Source organism: Trachypithecus francoisi, unplaced genomic scaffold, assembly GCF_009764315.1.
Source record: "Trachypithecus francoisi isolate TF-2019V2 unplaced genomic scaffold, Tfra_2.0 Contig00424, whole genome shotgun sequence".
Classification (NCBI taxonomy): Eukaryota; Metazoa; Chordata; class Mammalia; order Primates; family Cercopithecidae; genus Trachypithecus; species Trachypithecus francoisi.
In genome coordinates, this window is record NW_022680640.1 from 43,451 (window position 1) to 65,175 (window position 21,725).

Below are 21,725 nucleotides of genomic sequence, written 5' to 3' on the forward strand. Positions count from 1 at the left end.
CTCTAGTGGCCCTGCCCTGGCGTGACAGAGGGCTCACACACGTCTTCTGGCCACTTGTCACTGTGCCCCTTCAGCTCCTATCTGTGTATGGCCTGGTTTTTCCTAGGTTATAACTGTAGAGCAAGGATTATTATAATATTGGAATAAAGAGAAATGCTACAACCTGATGATTAATAATATTCATATATCATCATCTCTGTAATCTATTTCTAGTATAACTGTTCTTATTTTATATATTTTCTTTATTATACTGGAACAACTTGTGCCTTCGGTCTCTTGCCTTGGCACCTGGGCGACTTGCCGCCCACACATTTCAAGGTCAATGGTACACAGAATAGATGACATTTTTAACAATGGTGATTTTTTGTTTTCAACTTTCCTGTCTTGAATGATGTGTGTGCATGTGTGGGTGTGCCTGTGTGTGTGTAGACCTGAGTAGGAAGTATTTCTGAGGTGTTTTGAAGACATACTTAAGATTTGAATTAGAGGTTATATTACTGAAGTTTTTACCACATTCTCATTCTCATTATCTAGCAGTTGAGTTTTGTGTAAATAGGTCACTTAGGTTTAGAATCTCATTAATAATCTTTCACACTGGGAGAAAAAGAATCATTGATCTGCTTTACGTTTTAAATATAACTTTTAAATTTTACAGAATTTTTTAAAACTTTGTCTACAGAGAAAGGCATAGCTCTGGTAATTATCTGCTTACGTTTCACAGATTATCTGAAGGATGTAAAATGTATTTATTGACATTTAAAAAGTTACTCTTTTGGCATCATTATTTGCTAATGAGCTTGTTTTGGAATGTTTGCAAGCTTATGTGACAGGATGGCATTTTATTTTAAGAATAAGGTCAGCTGTGTTACTCAGTCTGTGAGAGAAAAAAGTCATCTTGAAAGGTGAAGCTATTAACTACATTTGACCTAAAACCTGCTTTATAATCAAGAAATGGCATCTTAAATTTATGTAGCTCCTGTAACCTATGAGGTGGAGTTTGAGCAATTATCAGGCAATGTCAGGAGGTAGGTTGTGGATGGGGATCACACATCACCCATGTTAAAGGTTGTGTTCAAGCTAATTTTTGAATGGCACCATCGCTATAATTTTAGAGGCAAATGGACTTAAAAGAGAGAATTCAAAGGCCACTCTGTTTCCCCTGTGGTTTTCATGTCTTCATCATCTGTCATCATTAAATATTTCTGGACTGCTATGAGCAAGGGCTCTATGGAATAATCACATGCTATTTTTAGGCACTTCAGATCCCCAATTGGGACTGGAATTTTGGTCATTAAGGAAAAAGGAAGTTTTGGAAATGTTTGAATAAATCTCTGAAATGACAAAATTTGTCTTTGATTAATCTTAGTCTTTCGACTGTAGAATAAATTGGAATGGAATAAATGTATTTAAAAAGAAGCGTCAGTCAGGGAAATAAATATTTTAAAGTCATTGTATGTAAACATATTCCTTTCTGCCAAATGCATTAGTTTTATTACAATAATTAGCAAATTTATTTTGCTGATTATTAAGATACCATATAAATGGTATCATAATTAGTATAACACTATTGGGTGAATGAGAAGAAAGAAAGAATGTAGCATTTTTCACAGGTGATTCTAAGAAAGGATTATGATTTTAGCATGATATAACATTATCCTGTAAGAGATGAGAAATATTTTGGGAAGTAGAGATGTAAAGTGTTATAATTTATCTCCCAGTAATTAGAAGAGCCCAGTTGCATTTTTCCATTTCTCTCTTGCATGCTTTAAGAAGACAAAGATAAAACATGGTCTATATAGAAGATAGACACAAGGAAATTCAGCCTCTATAAATGTCTTAGTCCATTTGTGTTGCTATAACAACATACCACAGACCGGTAATTTATAAAGAACGAGGATTTATTTCTCACAGTTCTGGAGACCAAGCAGTGTAGGATCAATGTGCCAGCAGATTTGTTGTCTGCTTACAAAATGGTGCCTTGAACACTAAATCCTGTAGAGAGGAGGAGCACTGTGCCCTCCTAGCACTGAAGTTGGAAAGGAAAAAGGGAGGAATTCCCTCTGCCAAGCCCTTTGATGAGGTACTCAATCACCTTCATGAGGTAGCGAACAAGCCCTCATGGACTCTGAAAGGCCCCACCTGTTAATACCATCATATTGATAGCACCTGAATTGTGGAGGCACCGCCTTAAACTATAGCAACAGGTATGGCTAATTACCTTTGACCAGCTGCCCTTTTCTTGTCAATGATGCACGTGAATTACAGTTTGGCTCAGCTGACATAAGAATCAAGCCTTGGCTAAGAGAGAGAAAAAAAATAAAGAGACGGTGATAGTCCATGGTAATGCGGCCTATTTAAGTGCGCATGAAACACTGCTGGGAGCAATGTTGCAGATTGTAGATTATCAGACTGCAGACTTCCCAAACTCGGTCATCTAATTCTTTGCTCTTGTTTTCCTCACGGAGGGTCCATTTGGCAGGTAAAGAATTGTAACACATGGCCAGGCGCGGTGGCTCATGCCTGTAATCCCAGCACTTTGGGAGGCCGAGGCGGGCGGATCACGAGGTTAGGAGTTCAAGACCAACCTGGCCAACAAGGTGAAGCCCCCGTCTCTAATAAAAATACAACAATTAGTAGGGTGTGGTGGTGGGCACCTGTAATTCCAGCTACTCAGGAGGCTGAGGCAGGAGAATCGCTTGAAACCGGAGGCGGAGGTTGCAGTGAGCCGAGATTGCTCCACTGCACTCCAGCCTGGGCAACAAGAGCGAAACTTTGTCTCAAAAAAAAAAAAAAAGAACTGTAACACACTAGTATGTACAAGTAGAGATGAAAGGAAAGGTGCCTGGAAGAAAGTGATGGTGTTTAAATGGCTTCACAAACAGATTACCAATGTCTCAAGTAACCATTAGAATGCTTGCTTCCTGCAGGTAACTCAAGCCAGCCCAGCAATGACCAAGGGGACTCAATGGGGAAGAAAAGATAGGGGCCTTGGGGCAGCATCCAGGTGAAGTGGCAATATTGTGAGGTAAAAGTCAGAGCCAACTGAAAGAATATCCCATTTTAATATTAGCCTCACATTTTAAAGGTGTGTGTGTGTGTTGGGGGTAGAGATTGCAATACATTGCTATAAACATAAGTATTAATGAAGGCCAACAAGTTTGAGTTGGGATATTTCAGTGAGAAAAACTATAAGTAAATAAAACACACAAAAAGGTACAAAACACTCTGATGCCCATGTCTCTGCTTTCTCAGACGTAAGATGAAATCCAAAACACATACCTCGTTAAACATGAAATAGAATCTGCTGGGGGTGAGGATCATTATTTAAGTGATTTTTTAATACTGTAGCTCAAATTAAATCTTTAAGATTTTGCAGAATTAGAGCTGGTGTTACATGTTCAGTGCATGTAAGGTAACTGAAAATAGTGTTATAAAATAATATCTTCTATTTGATTTTCAGTTTCTGTTGCTAATTTTAATCTAGCAAGAATAAGATGGCACCTACATATTTAGACAGCACCTACTGAAGTTAAAAAGTGTCTTACCTATATATTAAATTCTAATTCTCACAATAGCCTTAATTATAGTAGTGCTATTGACTTTCTTTTTATAATTTACAAATGGCTATACCAGGACTCAGAGCCATTAAGAACTACCTCAGGTAACATAGTAGATGATGGAGCTATTTTAACATTCAAACCAACTTCAGAGACCATTGAAACCACCATTATACATTGTGTGTTTATGATGTGCTTACTAATTTGGAGGATTTCAGCATGATAGCATATAAATTCCGGCATAAAACTGATCCTCAACTATTTTATACTTCAAAGAGAGACTATACTATGATTAACAGAGTGGAATAAAGACAGTAATATCAGAAATAAGAATACTTTGTAGATTCAGAAAGTATCCTCTTTCTCATCTCCTTTTAAAAATATAACTAACTGAATAGCTGTCCATAATTTAAAATGATACAGTGACATCTCTGTATAAAATTTATTTATACACATCCTAAAACCTGTACAAGTACAGGAAGTTAGGTTAGGCACTTAAAAGTTATAAATAGCATCAAGAAAGACAAAACAGGGAGAGAGAGAACAGAAAGTGAGAAAGGATTTTAAGGAAGTAACTCTCATAAATTATCTAATTTTAAAATATCAGTTAAGTTGTACAACAGCACATAGCTTTTTTTTTAGCTATGAAAGTGGATTTGGTTTGGTAACCATATCGTTGGTTATTATTTTCATTTATCAAAATTGCTCTAAGTAGATTAGAAATCTTGAGACATGAGCTTGTAGTAATCTTGGTTTGCAGTGAATATTAATTGTTTAAACTCAATGCTTTTCTTTTAAATAAAAATATTTGATTAGTTTAAGGGTCATGATAAAATCAAGTATATCTTATTTTGCATTACTATTAATATCACCCTTTGGCTTGTATGTTGCCATAGATTCGTTGAAATGTCTTCTATTGCATACAAACCAAGAGATGTTCAAACTCTTTACAGTGTTTGAGCTAAATGTGTCTTATGTGCATAATATTTTAAAATGTGTTTCCCTATATTCCAACAAAATAAAGTACAATTTTTAATTAAACAGTAATTTTAAAATATATATATTACTCTTAAACTTTTAATATTTGAAGGGAAATTTGAAACACTTTATGTTTGCAAAATGAAAAGTTTATATTAAATTAAATTGGCTATTAACACCTTGACTGAATCCTAGGCTTAAAACATTTGCAAAAAATGTCAGTCAGGATTTTTTGTAATTACCTGTTCTATTTTAATGTCATAAATGAAATGGATCTTAAAAAACTTCTTAAAGCAATGGCACATAACAATGAATGTTTTTAAAAATAATATTTTTGCCAAGAAAAATTTGGAATGTCTACTTTCTCTCCTTGTTAAGGAGAATGTCAAAAACAATTTTATACTTTAAATGTAGGTGCTAATTTGATGCCTTATTTAGAAGCATGTTTACTCATCATGTTCTCATGGGCATGATAATAAGAATTGTATACACATACTAAATAAATACATATTTTCCACTGTAAACTCAAAAGTGTTCTCAGTGAAAAACTGCCTATGTATATCTGATCCTGTCATTTTAGTTGTTTTAGCCATAGTTTTGCTTTTTAACATCAGCCTGCTGAACTAGTTAATATCTATGATCTTTCTTTTTCTTTTCTTTTTTTTTGGACCCTGCTCACTGCAGTCTCCGCATCCCAGGTTCAAGCAATTCTCCTGTCTCAGCCTCTTGAGTATCTGGTACTACAGGCACACGCCATCACCCTGGGTTCATTTCTGTATTTTTTAGCAGAGATGGGGTTTTGCCATGTTGGCCAGGCTGGTGAACTCCTGGCCTCAAGTGATCCACCATCAGGACCTCCCAAAGTGCTGGGATTACAGGCGTGAGCCACTGTGCCTGGCCTCTAGTACCTCTCAAATCTACAAAAATATGCTGAAGACAAGATGGTAGTTGCTCATTGTCATGTGTGAAGTTTACATTGTTTGTTGATAAAACTTTTGTCTTAGTGGAGAGCCACAGATCCTCAAGTTAGAGAAACAACAGATGAATATAAAATAAACAAATCACAGTTAAGAAAAGGATTATCTTTGAGGCTAACAAGAATCTACTTTATTCTTTGACTTACCCATTTTTCTGTCTACATAGCTTAGCATGATACAACAGCAGTATGGTACTTGTTATTGAATAAAGAAATTTACATTCCTTAGAATATTGGCTAATGGCCTTTCTAAAATACTTTTAATTTCTAATATTTATCCTGAACACAGTATCATTTCTTAATTTTTAATCAAACTGATAAATGCACATGATATTAAACCATAAATAGCATTCAAAGGCTATAAAAGTAGCCATGTCATAACTGACCATGTTCCCCTTTCCAGCTTTGCTTCTTTGGTAATCACTCTCACCTTCTTTTGTTTTCTTTTGGTGTTCACCTCAGTTTTCTTAATGCTTGCTTTATTATTATTTCTTTTCTTTTTCTTTTCTTTTTTTTTAAGATAGAGTAGCACAGGCTGGAGTGCAGTGGCACGATCTCGGGATCTCGGCTCACTGCAATCTCTGCTTCCTGGGTTCAAGTGATTCTCCTGCCTCAGTCTCCCAAGTAGCTGGGATTAAAGGTGCCTGCCACTAGGCCTGGCTAATTTTTGTATTTTCAGTAGAGGCAGGATTTCACCGTGTTGGCCAGGCTGGTTTCCAACTCCTGACCGCAAATGATCTACTTGCCTCAGCCTTCCAAAGTGCTAGGATTACAGGCGTGAGCCACTGTCCCTGGTCATTATTTCATCATAATAACAATTAGCATTATCTATTACTAACTATAATATTCATAGTAAATGAAGAGTTAATTATTTAATATTCTCTCTCTGCTTTCTCTCCTTATTCTACTAATATTATTCTATTAGTATTTTTTATTAAACCAATAATCAATACTGCATATTCTGTATATGTATATATTTTGAACAGCTGGTCCAGGAAATTTCCTTTCTTATTCAACTTAAATTTTTTTTCCTGGAGTTTATAATATCCTCCTTTTGCAGTTATTTCATTATATTCTCATTTTTAAATTCCTTTAAATACTGCAACAAATATGTAAAAGACTTACTTAGATGTTTTCTAAGGGCTTAAAAGATATTTATTTTCATAAAGATTTAACTCCTGGACTAGTCTGTCCACAAGCTTGTTGTAAAATGGTCTTATGATGGCTCTCATTACTTCTATTTTCAAAGTTTTTTTGTTTTTTGTTTTTTTTTTTCCTGAATCCCATATCTTTGTTGTTTCTTCCTTCCAAGAGGTATTTTTTAGAATGGGGTAGTAAGATTTTGAAAATCAGTATTTCGCAAAGTAGTTTTTTTCCAAACTCATATTGGATGGATAGTTTAGATATAGAATTCTAAATCATAAATCTCTTTTTATCAGACGTTTGAAGGCATTTTTTTCTACTTTGCTGTTTATAGTCTGATTCCATTCTGATTCTTGATTTGTTATATAAGATCCTTTACTTTTGCCCCCCACATAAGAAGATCGTAAGACATGTATTTTTATTGTTTAGAAATATTAATAATGCTTTGAACTAACTGATCTTTCATTTCTTGTATATGGTAAATAGTGTGAACTTTTAATCTAAAATATTGCTTTTCAATATTGAATTTGTTCTTATAGTTTTTCTTTGAAAATATTCCCTGCATTGTATTCTCTGGTTTTCAACTGTGCAACTTCCATTATTTGGATATTGAACATTCTGGAATATACCCCATTAAAATATTTTTCTAATGTTTTCTATTTTTACTATACTTCCTGAAAACTTTTCTCAGTTTCATCTTTCATATTATAAGAACATTTAAATACATATTTTTACAATATCTTTCTTATTTTCCTTTATTTTTTAGTTGTTTGGTAATATTTATCATAACTTGCTAAGAATATTACTTGTTTTATCTTTGAATTTTTTCTTTAATTCCTAAATTGTCTGTTACCTCCAATCTGCCAGACTCTCCTAGGCCTTTTCATTTGTTTTGATCTCTCTAATATTAAAGCCTTTCTTCAAATACCTGACATCTCTGACTTTAACTCCTAAATTCAAGCAATAAAAAGTCAACTGACAATATTGTATGTGTGTTTGTGTGAGTGTGTGTGTGTGTGTGTGTGTGTAGATTTCTGAATGCTGGACTTCACTGAATGGTGACCAGGTGGGTGAAATGCCAGGATTTTTTTTCAAGAAATTTAATTGTAAGTAGTTGGAATGTATTTTTCTGGACATCTCAAATCCCATACAAAAACTTTTATAGCCACCTGCTTCATAAAGGTGGGTGGGTATGTAGAAGCAGTGAGAGCTAGCAAACTTAATTTTTAGTATACTGACCCCTAAACACAAAGATTGAGTTTGGAGAGTAAACTAATTCCTGTGCAAACTTTGCTTCAGATGTGAGTCTCATTCTCATGTTCCATTCTATCTGGGACTTTTGAGTATTTAATCCACATAATTATAATTCTTCAGGTTTGCTTTTGTCTCATGTACTATTAGAACTTTTAAAAAGGTTCTAGTTAACAAATAAGATTGTATTATAAGTTTATCACTAGGTTCTCTCTCTTTCTAGAAAGTAGAACCCTTTCTTATTTCTGTGAGACTTTCTAGGAGTTCAATGTTCTGTTTCAGTTAGAATTTCTCTATAAAACAAATAGCACACTTAAAATGGGTAACAGGAGGAGAGTTGGAAAGAAGATCTCTCCACAATGGTGTGGAAAGGCACAATGTAGAGAAACCACAAGGGATCATGCAGTATTCCAATGGTTTGTGTATTAGGTCATTCTTACATTGCTATCAAAAAATACCTGAGAGTGGATAATTGATAAAGAAGAGGTTCAATTGGCCCACATGAGAAACAAATACACTTGTCCAGACCCAAAGAATGAACTCAGAGACCCAGAAAATAGCAAAAGTGAAATTTTAAGGACAGTCTTGCAAGGTTGGGGGTCTCATAAGCAGGGACACCCAGTACAGTTTTTTTTTTTTTTAATTTTAGTTTGTTTTTATTATACTTTAAGTTCTGGGGTACATGTGCAGAATGTGCAGGGTTGTTACATAGGTATACATGTGCCATGGTGGTTTGCTGCACCCATCAACCTGCCGTCTACATTAGGTATTTCTCCTAACGCTATCTCTCCTATAGCCCCTCACACCACAACAAGCCCTGGTGTGTGATGTTCCCTTCCCTGAGTCCACGTGTCCTCATGGCTCCACTCCCACTTATGAGTGAGAACATGTGGTGGTTGGTTTTCTGTTCTTGTGTTAGTTTGCTGAGAATGATGTTTTCTGGCATCATCCATGTCCCTGCAAAGGACATGAACTCATCCTTTTTTATGGCTGCATAGTAGTCTATGGTGTATATTGGCCATATTTTCTTTATCCAGTCTATCACTGATGGGCATTTGGGTTGGTTCCAAGTCTTTGCTATTGTGAATAATGCCACAATAAACATACGGGTGCATGTGTCTTTATAGTAGAATGATTTATAATCCTTTGGGTACATACCCAGTAATGGGATTGCTTGATCCAATGGTATTTTTAGTTCTAGATACTTGAGGAATCACCATTGTCTTCCACAATGGTTGAACTAATTTACACTCCCACCAACAGCGTTCCTGTCTCTTCACATCCTCTCCAGCATCTGATTTTTCCTGACTTTTTAATGATCACCATTCTAATTGGTGTGAGATGGTATCTCATTGTGGTTTTGATTTGCATTTCTCTAATGACCAGTGATGATGAGCTTTTTTTTTATATGTTTGTTGGCTGCATCAAGGTCTTCTTTTGAGAAGTGTCTGTTCATATCCTTCACCCACTTTTTGATGGGGTTGTTTGTTTTTCATTCACAATTGCTACAAAAAGAATAAAATACCTAGGAATACAACTTACAAGAAATGTAAAGGACCTCTTCAAGGAGAGCTATAACCCACTGCTCAAGGAAATAAGAGAGGACACAAACAAATGGAAAAACATTCCATGCTCACGGATAGGAAGAATCAATATCATCAAAATGGCCATACTGCCCAAATAGATGCAATGCTATCCTGATTAAGCTACCACTGACTTTCTTCAAATAATTGAGAAAAAAAAAAACTACTTTAAATTTCATATGGAACCAAAAGAGAGCCCACATAGCCAAGACAATCCTAAGCAAAAAGATCAAAGCCAGAGACATCATGCTACCTGACTTCAAATATATTACAAGGCTACAATAACAAAAATAGCATGGTACTGGTACATAAACAGATGTATAGACCAATGGAATAGAACAGAAGCCTCAGAAATAATGACACATATCTACAACCATCTGATCTCTGACAAACCTGAGGAAAGCAAGTAATGGGAAAAGGATTCCCTATTTAATAAATGGTGTTGGGAAAACTGGGTAGCCATATGCAGAAAGCTGAAACTGGATCCCTTCCTTACACCTTATACAAACGTTAACTCAAGATGGATTAAAGACTTAAACATAAGACCTAAAATCACAAAAACCCTAGAAGAAAACCTAGGCAATACCATTCAGGACATAGGCATGGGCAATGACTTCATGACTAAGACACCAAAAGCAATGACAACAAAAGCCAAAATAGACAAATGGGATCTGATTAAACTAAAGAGCTACTGCACAGCAAAAGAAGCTATCACCAGAGTGAAGAGGCAACCTACAGAATGGCAGAAAACTTTTGCAATCTATCATCTGACAAAGGACTAATATACAGAATCTACAAAGAACCCAGTACAGTTTTTAACAAGCATTTTATCTGCTAGTGTGCAAGTCCCTCTCCAGGCTCCTCAAAGCCTGAATACTAGGGGGGGGTCACAATCTTCCTGTACGTCACCTATGGGTTGTTGGGTAGGGGCTTTTGGTGTTCTTTTTCAGGTTATCTTGCTGCATTTTGTTGCAGCCCACAATGCATTGCAATCCTAATTACCTCAGGGATTTTTTTAATATACTTATGACCTAAGTACCTGGGCAGGCTTGTAAGAATGGACAAAACAAGCTATTTTGCAGGCTAGTAAACTTTTACCTTAGACAACATTTTTGGTTCAGGTGAGGCCAACTAAAGGTGGGGTGGGGGTTAGTGAGGCCGACAAGCAGGCATTGGCTATCCATGCAAGGGTCTGGTACATTCTATTTCTTTGCAGTTTGCTGACCTAAGCCGATTTAAGGCACTTTGTCTTAGAAGTGGACCACTGTATACATTATTTCCTTCAGCCATGGTTCTGCAAGCTGTATAGGAGGCATAGTGACATCTGCTTCTGAGAGGATCTGGAAGCTTACAATCATGGTGGGAGGCCAAAAGAGAGCTTTCATATCACATGGTGAAAGCAATAGCAAGAGAGCAAGCGGGGAGGTGCCACATACTTTTAAACAACCAGATGTCTCGAGGACTTACTATCACGAGGGCATCACCAAGGGGATGCTGCTAAACCATTAATGAGAAACCACCCCCATGATCCAATCACCTCCCACCAGACCCCATCTCCAACATTGGGGATTACATTTGAACAGAGACACACATGCAAACTGTGTCAGTTGATAATATAGAAAAATATTTATAAGCATGGAACTGTTAATATTATTAAGAATGACATTGGAAAGTTATATTTTTGAAGTATCTTTATAACTAAAAAACTGTTTTTCCAGATTGTTACCTCCATGAATGTGGGGGACTAAGTCTCTATTTCATTTAGATATGGTCCATTCTAAGAATAAACAGTAAGTCCAGGAGCACTTAAATGTATCATATGGTTTTCATGGGAAACAAATACTTGGAGCCTGATCTTCATGTTTCCATGTTAGAACTAAATGTATTTAAGCGCACAATCTAAGGAACTACTTTGGTGACTTTTCCAAGGCCAAATACTAATGTCAGGGTATCTATTTCAGCTACATTTTTTCAATGGCTGTTGGGATAGGCAAAATTTCAAACTGGTCCTGTGAAATTTTTATTCCTGGTGTGTATTCTCTGTATAGTATCCTCCCTTTGAGTACAGAAAAAAACCTGTGAATATAAGGGAATACCACTCCTCTACTCAAGTCACTGAACAGTTGACTTTAATTTTATCAAAATGGACATTATCCAGGTGAGTCTGACATAATCAGGCAAGTCTTTAAAGGGTATGGGCACTTCCCTGAAGTCAGTCTGTGGCTGATTATGAAGACATACCCTCCAGGGATTCCACAGCTACACGCAAGGAAGTAAATTTGTCAAGAGCCACAGGAGCTTGGGAAAGAACACTGGGCCCAAAATGAAATTACACCCCAGCCTGACACATCAATTTCAACCTGGTGAGGCCTTGAGGGAAAAACTAAGTTAACCCACATCTGGGCTCCTTATTATTAGAAACTATGCTAATAAACTTGTATTATTTCAAACTTTTAAGTCTCTAGCAATTTGTTGAGTAGCCAAAGAAAACTGATGCACTAAGCACAAAACACAAAGCTGAAGGCATCGTCACATTACATGACTTCAAACTATAGTACAAGACTACAGTAAAACTCTGGAAGATAACCTGGGAAATACTATCCTGGCCATAGGACCTGGCAAAGATTTCATGATGAAGATGCCAAAAGCCATTACAACAAAAACAGGAATTGAAAAATGGGACCCAATTAAACGTAAGAGATTCCATACACCAAAAGAAACCATTGACTGAGTAAACAGAAAACCTACGGGGTGGGAAAAAATATTTGCAAACTATGCATCTGACACAGGTATATCTAGCATCTGTAAAGAACTTAAACAAATTTACAAGAAAATACCAAACAACCCCATTAAAAACTGGGCAAAGGATATGAAGAGACATTTTCGAAAGAAAACATACATGCAGCTAACAAGCATATGAAAAAATGCTCAATATGCTAATCATTAGAAAAATGCAATCCATACTGCAATGAGTTACTATCTCACACCATTCAGAATGGCCACTATTAAAATGTCAAAAAATAATGGATTCTGTATTGTGGAGAAAAAAGAATGCTTATACACTGCCGATGGGAATGTAAATCAGTTCAGCCACTGTGGAGAGCAGTTTGGTGATTTTTCAAAGAACTTAAAATAGAATCACCATTCATCTCAACAATCCCATTATTAAGTATATACCCAAAGGAAAATAAGCTGTTCTACCATAAAGACACATGCATGTGTATGTTCATCGCAGCACTAATCACAATAGCGAAGACGTGGAATCAGTCTTGATGCCCATCAACAGTAGACTGAATAAAAAAATGTGGTACATACACATAATAGAATACTGTGCAGCTATAAAAAAGAATTAGATCGTGTTCTTTGTGGCAACATGGATAGAGCTGGAAGCCGTTATCTTAAGCAAACTAAAACAGGAACAGAAAACCAAATACTGCATATTCTCACTTATGAGTGGGAGTTAAACTCTGAATACATGTGGACACAAAGAGAAGGGAACAATAGTCCCTGGAGTCTATTTAAGGGTGGAGGCTGGGAGAAGGGTGAAGATAGAGTAACTGCCTATCAGGTGTAGTGCCTATTACCTGGGTGACAAAATGATATGTACACCAAACCCCCACGACACTCAAATTACGTATATTAAAAAACCTGCACTTATACCCCTGAATGTAAAATGAAAGTTTAAAGAAGAAAATGATACACAAGTCTAGATAGCTCTCATTCTATGATAATTCAGTGTTTCCTGTATGTCATTTTTTGTAAATATTCAATTCTTCTGACATAAATCTAGATAGGTTTGTATACAATAATGTAAAATAATTTTCTATAACTAATCAGTTTCTATTTATTCAGATTGCAAGTAACACCTCTGAACACAAAATGTCAAGTAACTCATTTTTTTTTAAGTTTATCTTATTTTTAATTGGTACATAATATCTGTATACAGCTATGGGGTACAATGTGCCGTTTTGATAGATGTATACATTGTATAATCATCAAATCATGGTGGTCAGCAAATCCATCAGCTCAACCATTTAACATTTCTTTGTGGTGAGAACATTTAAAGTCCTATACAGCTATGGGGTACAATGTGCCGTTTTGATAGATGTATACATTGTATAATCATCAAATCATGGTGGTCAGCAAATCCATCAGCTCAACCATTTAACATTTCTTTGTGGTGAGAACATTTAAAGTCCTTTTTTCTAGTTGTTCTGAAATACGCAATACACTATTATTAACTAAGAAGTCACCCTAATGTTCAAGGGAACACTAGAGCTTGTTCTTCCTATCTAACTGTAACTCTGTAACCACTCACCAACCTCTTCCTGTCCTTTTTCCTTCTCCTTCCAGCCTCTGCTAAGCACCATTCTACTCTATAATTCTATAAATCAGTTTTTAAGATTTTACATTTGAGGGAGATCATGAAGTATTTGTCTGTGTCTGGCTTATTTCACTTAACATCATGTTCTCTAGATTCATCCATTGTGTCACAAATGACAGGATTTCATTCTTTTTAATGGAGAAATAGCATTCAGTTGTGTATATATACCACATTTTCTTTATGTACTTGTTGCTGGATACTTAGGTTGATGTCATATCTTGGTTTGAGGGAATAATGCTATAATAAACATGGGAGTGTAGATATATCTTCAGCACACTGATTTCATTTTCTTTGAATATATACCCAGTAGTAAGATTGCCGGATTATATAGTAGTTCTATTTTTAACTTTTTGAGGAAACTCCACACAGTAGCTGTACTACTTGACATTCTGCTAACAACGTGTAAGGGCTCTCCACATGATTGCAACGCTTGTTATCTTTTGTCATTTTAATAGCCATTCTGACTGGAATAAAATGACATTGTGGTTTTGATTTGCATTTCCCTGATGATTAGTGATGTTCAGCATCTATTCATAAACCTATTGGCCAATGTCAAGAAGACTTTCCTGTATGTTTTCTCCTAGTAGTTTCACAGTTTCATATCTTACATTTAAGTCTTTATTCCATTTTTAGTCAATTTTTGCATAACTTACTGATTTTAGAAGTGCTCTGTATGGCACTATTGTCTAAGGTATGGAAGCCCAAACAGTCAGCCAGCTTCCTACCTGTAACATTAGAGCATTCGCTTTCCATATAAAAGTGTAAGATGACAAATATAGACCTAGAAAAACAATCTGTATTTTATTCCCCTGAAAGGTATGCTCTGTGGCATGCTTTTATTTGTGCATACCTACACATTAGTATGCATTCTCTGAATATAGTAATGTATAAAATAAGTTTACATAAGCACAGTGTTTTGAGGCTTTATCCTCTGGCTTGACTTCTAACTAAACACCCCCCACCATGAAAACTATTAAAGTTTGATGAAAAGCTAATATTCAACTGAAGTAAAGATAAGTAAAAGTATACCATTTTATAGCCTTATTGACGTCAATGAAAGACTGAAAACGTTTTCTGCCAAGTATGAATTTTAAAACACATTTACATGTACGTATAAATCAAGTTGCTATAGTTTTTCTGAAAAAAAGAAAAAAAACTGAATTTTAATTTACATGAATATGACAGAATTGATGGGGGGAAAAATATTTCACCAAGGTGAGAAAAATGCTTAAGGCAAATAATGAAGGAGGAAAAATCAAGGGTAAGCAAAATGTTAGGATAATTTTAAAAATGGATCCATACACACAGTTTTATAAAATATCACGACAACTTAAAAGGAAAACATTCAATGATTGTGGTTTTCTTGTTGTTATGCTTCTCTACTGACTGCATCCTGACACTGTGCTTTTCAAGTTAATCTGAACAAAGTGTCTGAAGCATATTTACTATTAAATAGTGAGATATAATGAAGTGCCTTATATAGATTTTTAATTTCAATTTGTAACAAAGTTTAAAGATACAGAAAATTTGAAAGAATTATACAATATATTCTGGTACATTCTCTCTCTTTTTCTCTTTTTCTTTGCATGTTTAAAAATTAAAGTTGCAGTCATCAAGACTCCTTGTCCCCAAATACTTCAGCATACATCTCCTAAGAACAGTGGTAATATAACATTACTATATCCCAAATATTTATTACTGATATGGTATTATAATATTACCTAATGTATAAGTACATAATCAAGTTTTCCCAACTGTACCCAAAATGTCCTTCATAGCTTTTTTTCAAATCTAGAGACCAATTAAAAATCATATGGTACTGAGGTTTTATGCTTCTTTAGTCTCCTTAATCAGAGCATCCTGTCTGAATTTATGTTTTAGATTATTGACATATTTGAGTAATCTGGGTGAATTGTTTACTAGTATTTTCCACTATTAGTATTGTCTAATAATTGTTTTGATTCAACTCAATGTTTCGTTTTGTTTTTGCAAGAATGCTGTAGAACTTGTGTTTTTAATATCCATTCCATGCCTAAATAGGTAAATATTGTCATTTTCCCGAAATGAATTACTTGCTTGATTCAGGTGGTTTCTGTGAAAACACTCCTTTACCAAGGTATGCCTTTCCCTTGATTAAAAAGAGGCCTTAGTTACTACTTGGGTGATGCAAGCTTCAACAACATGTAATTTATCCAGGTAACAAACCTGCACGTGTATACCCTGAAACTAAAATAAAGGTGGAAAAAACAAATAAATAAAATAAATGCTCTTCAGCTGTTCAGGGAGGATTAAAAAGCACTGGTCTAAAATGAAAATATAGGTGTGTTGGTGGGGACAGGTAATTGTTGGTATGAATCTCTGGACCTCTAGACCTCCTTTCCCCACCAACTTTCCTTCCCCACAATTATTTTTGCATGGACTGAGGATCCTTGTCAAAGTTGATTATTTCACTGAGAATTTAAAATGGTTATTTTCTGTTTTATAATTTTTTTCACATTTATTGGGAAGTTCAGTTAAATGATCCTTACATTAATTCTCTGTCTCTCTCATTTAAAAATCCATTAATGTAATTCACCATATTAATTGATATAAAATTGATAAAAAAGATTAATTGATATAAAAAAGATTAATTGAGATAAATAATATGATCACCCCTATAGCTGCTAAAAGACCTTCCTTTAACAAAATTTAATACCTATTACCTAATAAGATAAAAATTAATGAATGCTTTCTTAATATGATAACATATATTAAATTAGAAAGAACTTAGAATATTACACTTAGAAGGTCTGGTTTCAGCGTCAGAAGGCTCTGAATCGGCTCCAGGTCCAAAATTTACTCTCTCTGTGACTTTGGGAAATAAAATAAACTTCTGCACCTCGATTACTTCATCCATGAGTTGAGTTAATGCAGTTTGTCCCATTGCATGGCACATAGATAATATTCCAGAAATACTAACCAACATAGTTCCTGTAGGTATAATTATTATTTTATTTTTTCTTCAGTAATTACTTAAAAGAAAGCATAATAATAAAGTGCTCAATCAAATTAATCATCTTCATTTTCACATAAGAATATTAGAGACAAAGATAATTATACTTTTTGAAATATAACAGTAAACAATGCATTGAGATATTTTAAACCACATCTCAAACCCTCCTTGAGCAGGGAATACCCGGCTTTCCTTTGCAAAATAGGAATTGAGAAAGGAATAGGAATAGGAATTGGCTCAAATCTGAACCCTGGACACAGGTGGGAGTTGCTGCAGCTGGGTTTCCGTCTACACTGCCAGGGTGTGGCTTAAGACTTGATTATACACCTCCTGCTTCACTAAGATGGTAAATAGGGAAAAGCAGTGCAAAGATGGTAATGGAGAAGAAATGGACATTCTGGTGCCCTGTGGAATTCACACATAATGATGGAGGGAAATGTTCTAGGAGCCATTAGAATCTTCTGTTTTGTGGCCAGGAGTGGCAATCTTCTCTTCTTTATGAGAAGATTGCTGTTGGGACTGGGGACATTTTTATCTTTTTCTTCCTGGTCATCTATGCAGAAAAGGGGTCTCTTTTCTTCCATAGGTGCGTTATGCTACAATATGAAAATAACATAACTTTATTTTAAAGTGAAAATTTAAATAGTTAATAGTAAAAGAAAAATATAAAGAAATGTTGTATAAATAGTATAGTGAGAGCTATACACTTATTACTTACATTAAAGTAATGCTATCACTTAGCAGTTTTTGTGAGTAGAATTAAAATTAACATGCTACATTTAGTTGTTTTATCACTTTTTGCAAATTGTTTTTATTTGCAAGTAATGTGAAAATAATAAAATGTAGATTTAAGTGTCTAGTTTGATGTGTTTTGGCAAATGCACCTCCTCGTGTAACCTAAGCCCTAAAAATAAAGGATATTTAAATTACCCCAGCCAGGTCCTTGGTTTCCACCACTATAGCTGAACTTTATTAAACTTTTTACAGAGAACTCACTACATGTATTTATTAAATGACCAGTTTGTTTCAATTTTTTATTCACACATTAATTTCATCTGAGACTAGAAGACAGTTTAATTTTTCTTCAAAAAATTTAACCTATTTTTTTCTATCATACCAGCTAGGAACTTGTATAATATTTATACAAGTTGAGTGGTTGTGCTTATCTTAATAATGACATCACAGAGAAAACATCCAATATTCACTATTGAATAGTAGTTGTTTAATTTTGTAGATACCCTTATAAACACAATAGCTTTTACTTATGTTTTGCTGACATTCATTATCCATAGCTAGTTATTGTATTTGATAAAATATTCAATTATTTTATCAAAATCTAAAAATTCATCTCACAAGATGATGATGGTCATTTTTTCCCATTTTCTTGTTAATGTGACTAGTTATAGTGATATTCAATAAAAAATTTTACCTTATAAAATAAATCACATTAATTATTTGATTGATATGTAACCAGATCTTATTTGCTCTTTTGTGCAGAATGTTTATGTCTATTTTCATGATAGTGATTGGCCTGTACTTGTCTTTCTTGTATTATCCTTTGTAGATGTTGGTATCAAGCTTAACTTTACCTCATACAATGAATAAAAAGTGTGCCCTCTTTCTCTACATTCTGAAAGGGTCTGTAAGATTCATAACTTCATTCCTAAATATTTTGAAAAATTGCCAGTTAGCCCATTTCTTCCTGGAATTTTCTTTGTGGGATGATCTGAATTTTTAAAAACTTCTATTAGCAGATAAAAACTATTCAGATAGTCTTATGTCAGGATTGATAAATTATGTTTCAACAAGTGTTCCATTCATGTAGGTTTTAAAAATAATTGACATAAAGTTGTACATATATATTGTTACTATTTAATTAATTCTATTGTTAGTTGCAGGATCTATAATAAAGCCCCCTTTTAATTCATAAAATTATTTCTTCTTTGTCAACTGTTCAGCAAAATTCTAAAAACTAAAAAGGGGAATGACGGCTTAGAGCTACTAAGTCAGGCCAGAAATCCTGCTGATGAACTTTATTTCATGGTAGGGCCCAGGGAACATTCTGTTTACCAAAAGGTGTGTGATGAGCTGGTGAGAAGTGTAGCAGCATCTTTAATTCTCTAATCCCAGCATTATGGTAGGAAATCACATCAGTATTAAAGATTTAAAAGATCCAATAGTGGTTCATGACCTCACTTAATTTACTAGTCAAATTTCTAAAAAACAGCAGGATTAACAGTAGACTATTAAAAATTACTAATAAGTGGCCCCACTGTAGTTATGATGCAGATATTATATTTTTGCTAGACCAGGTTAATATAACTTTGTATAATCTTTCTTCACAAAGTCCTAACCTTTCAGAAACATTAACATATTTATGAAGCATTGTCTCCTGACACGAGTATCACAGTACAAGACAGAGGATTCAAAATCTAAGTAGTTGAGGGTTTTTATGGAGTCATTCACTAAATTATTAATTAAGATGTATATCTATATCTATATATATGGTTTCCACACTCTTGAATATATGGAAAATTTTACTATTAAAGCATTAAAATATTCAAAAAATAAATAAAATATCAAGTCCAATGACTAATAATTGGTAAGCAATAAATGTTTCTTTAGTGTTTACTATTTTTATCTCCTCTTTAATAAATGTATTTACATATAGATAAATACAGTAAATGCTTATATGTTATATATATGTGTGTGCAACTGACTAAACTGTCATTAAAATGAAATTTTTAGAAATAACTTATTTGAACTTTTTGAAGAATTACTTTTTTTGTAGCCAATACTATCTAGTTCTAAACAGAAAAATAATTACTATGATACATACAATCTAAATTTTCTTAGAGATCATATTTTACATATGTAACCCCTGTTTTAATCCTTTCATAAGACATACCATGAGTTATCATAATTAAGCAAGATACAAAGATTATAATTAACTTTGTGGCACCCTTGTGCAATATAGAGAAAATGAGGTAATTTTTAAATAGGTGAGTTATAAATGGATAGGGACTTGTGAAATGTTTATGACTGAAAGTACATTATTCACATCCACAAATAATGTTTCTGGGGGATGTTATACAAGAATGGAAAATAACCTTGTTATGTGGTGTCACATACCTCAATGGCCTTTTTTAGAATAGGATTTTGTCTGTAATTTAATGAAAGGTCACTTGTGACCTGAGTGTGCAATCTCAGCTCTTCACATGATGAACCTCTTTCTGAAGCTACGTCTGTTCAGTTGATGATAGAACAATTCTTATGGAAGTCCAAAAATAACACTCAGCTGAATGCACATGGCCTGGATGAACTATATGGGATATAACTGGTGGAGATTCAGAAGAATCAATTGCTCTGATTTAACCACTCAGTAAATGGACCAAAGCTGATGGTCTAAATTGAAAGTAATAGTTGGAGTGTTCTAAGATGACTTTGCTTCAGAGCATGTAAGACAACTTCACTGAACACTTTGAGCACCAGATGATTACATCTCAAAATTCAGTTAATATCTTCCTGAGCAATCTATGCAATTTCTATATCACATTTCCCCACACAAATGCATTTTCACACTTTGTGTAGCTAATTGAACCATTGTTACTAGTGCTTTGTCAAAAACACCATCATGATGAGAAAAAACGCTTCTAGCAAAAACAATTACTACACTAATTATAGCCTAGCATAATAATAACCTTCTGTTTTACATCTCCATGCTTAGACTCCAAATTGTCATATATGGTTATCATTCTGATGTTAGCTGATCTATACCAACAGATGAGAAAGTAGCAAGGACACTTTCTAGTATACTTTCATTTTTATTCATACTTAGTGATATATTTAAGGTAAATATGAATTTTTAGTTGGGTAATTTGATACATAGAAGTTAAATGACATGTGATTTATCTTAACCATTTCTTTTTCAATTTACATGTAAAAAAATTTTATGAACTTGTTCACATACTTTTCTTATATCAATCATGTTGAGATTATTTTTATTATAATATATATAAATATGCAACTCCTCAAATATAAAGAAAGTTATATTTTTTCACTTTAGTGTTTGGAAAAAAGATGTATTTTTCAAACATTTTACAGACAAACCTCAAAGATATTGCAAGTTTGGTTCCAGAAAACCACAGTAAACAAATATTGCAATATAAAGCAAGTAACATGAATTTTTTTCATTTCCAAGTTTATATAAAAGCTGTGTTTACGCTATACTATTATCTATATAGTGTTGTCAGGAAACAGAAAATCTGAAAGAAAAATGTTTAAAGTGACCTGAGATGGTTGCAGTTTGGACATATGGGTAATAGAAACGAGGCCTGTGAACTAAAGCTGAACTCTCACCTGTATGACTGGAATCTGTCAAATATTTCACTGGCATGTACTGATTACAACCTTGCCTATCAGACAAAGCACAGTCAGGATAGAATCAATCATCCTTCTCCAGACCCTAAGACACCTGCATGCTTGTTTACCCTGTATACATTCACCACATATTTGCTTATCTTATGTACTTGCCTCACTGAGCACCAATCAAAACTGTAAGAATATCACCTTTGTTTCACTACCTGCTTCTCCCATCTTCTATGTAATATAACCTATAAATACTGTGTCTTGTGTAGTCCACTGTGGGCACTCTCTTGGTTTGCACTGGGTCTATGTTCTCAAGACTATTAGTCCCCAAACTTTACTCAGAATAAAATTAACCTTAAATTTTCTTTAAGTTTTTAATGTCAGTTAGTTATCCTTACCATCAACAGTGTGCAATAACATTACGTCTAAGAAAGCAATGTACATATCTTAATTTAAAAGAACTCTCACCTGAGCCTTCAGTGAGAATTTTTTG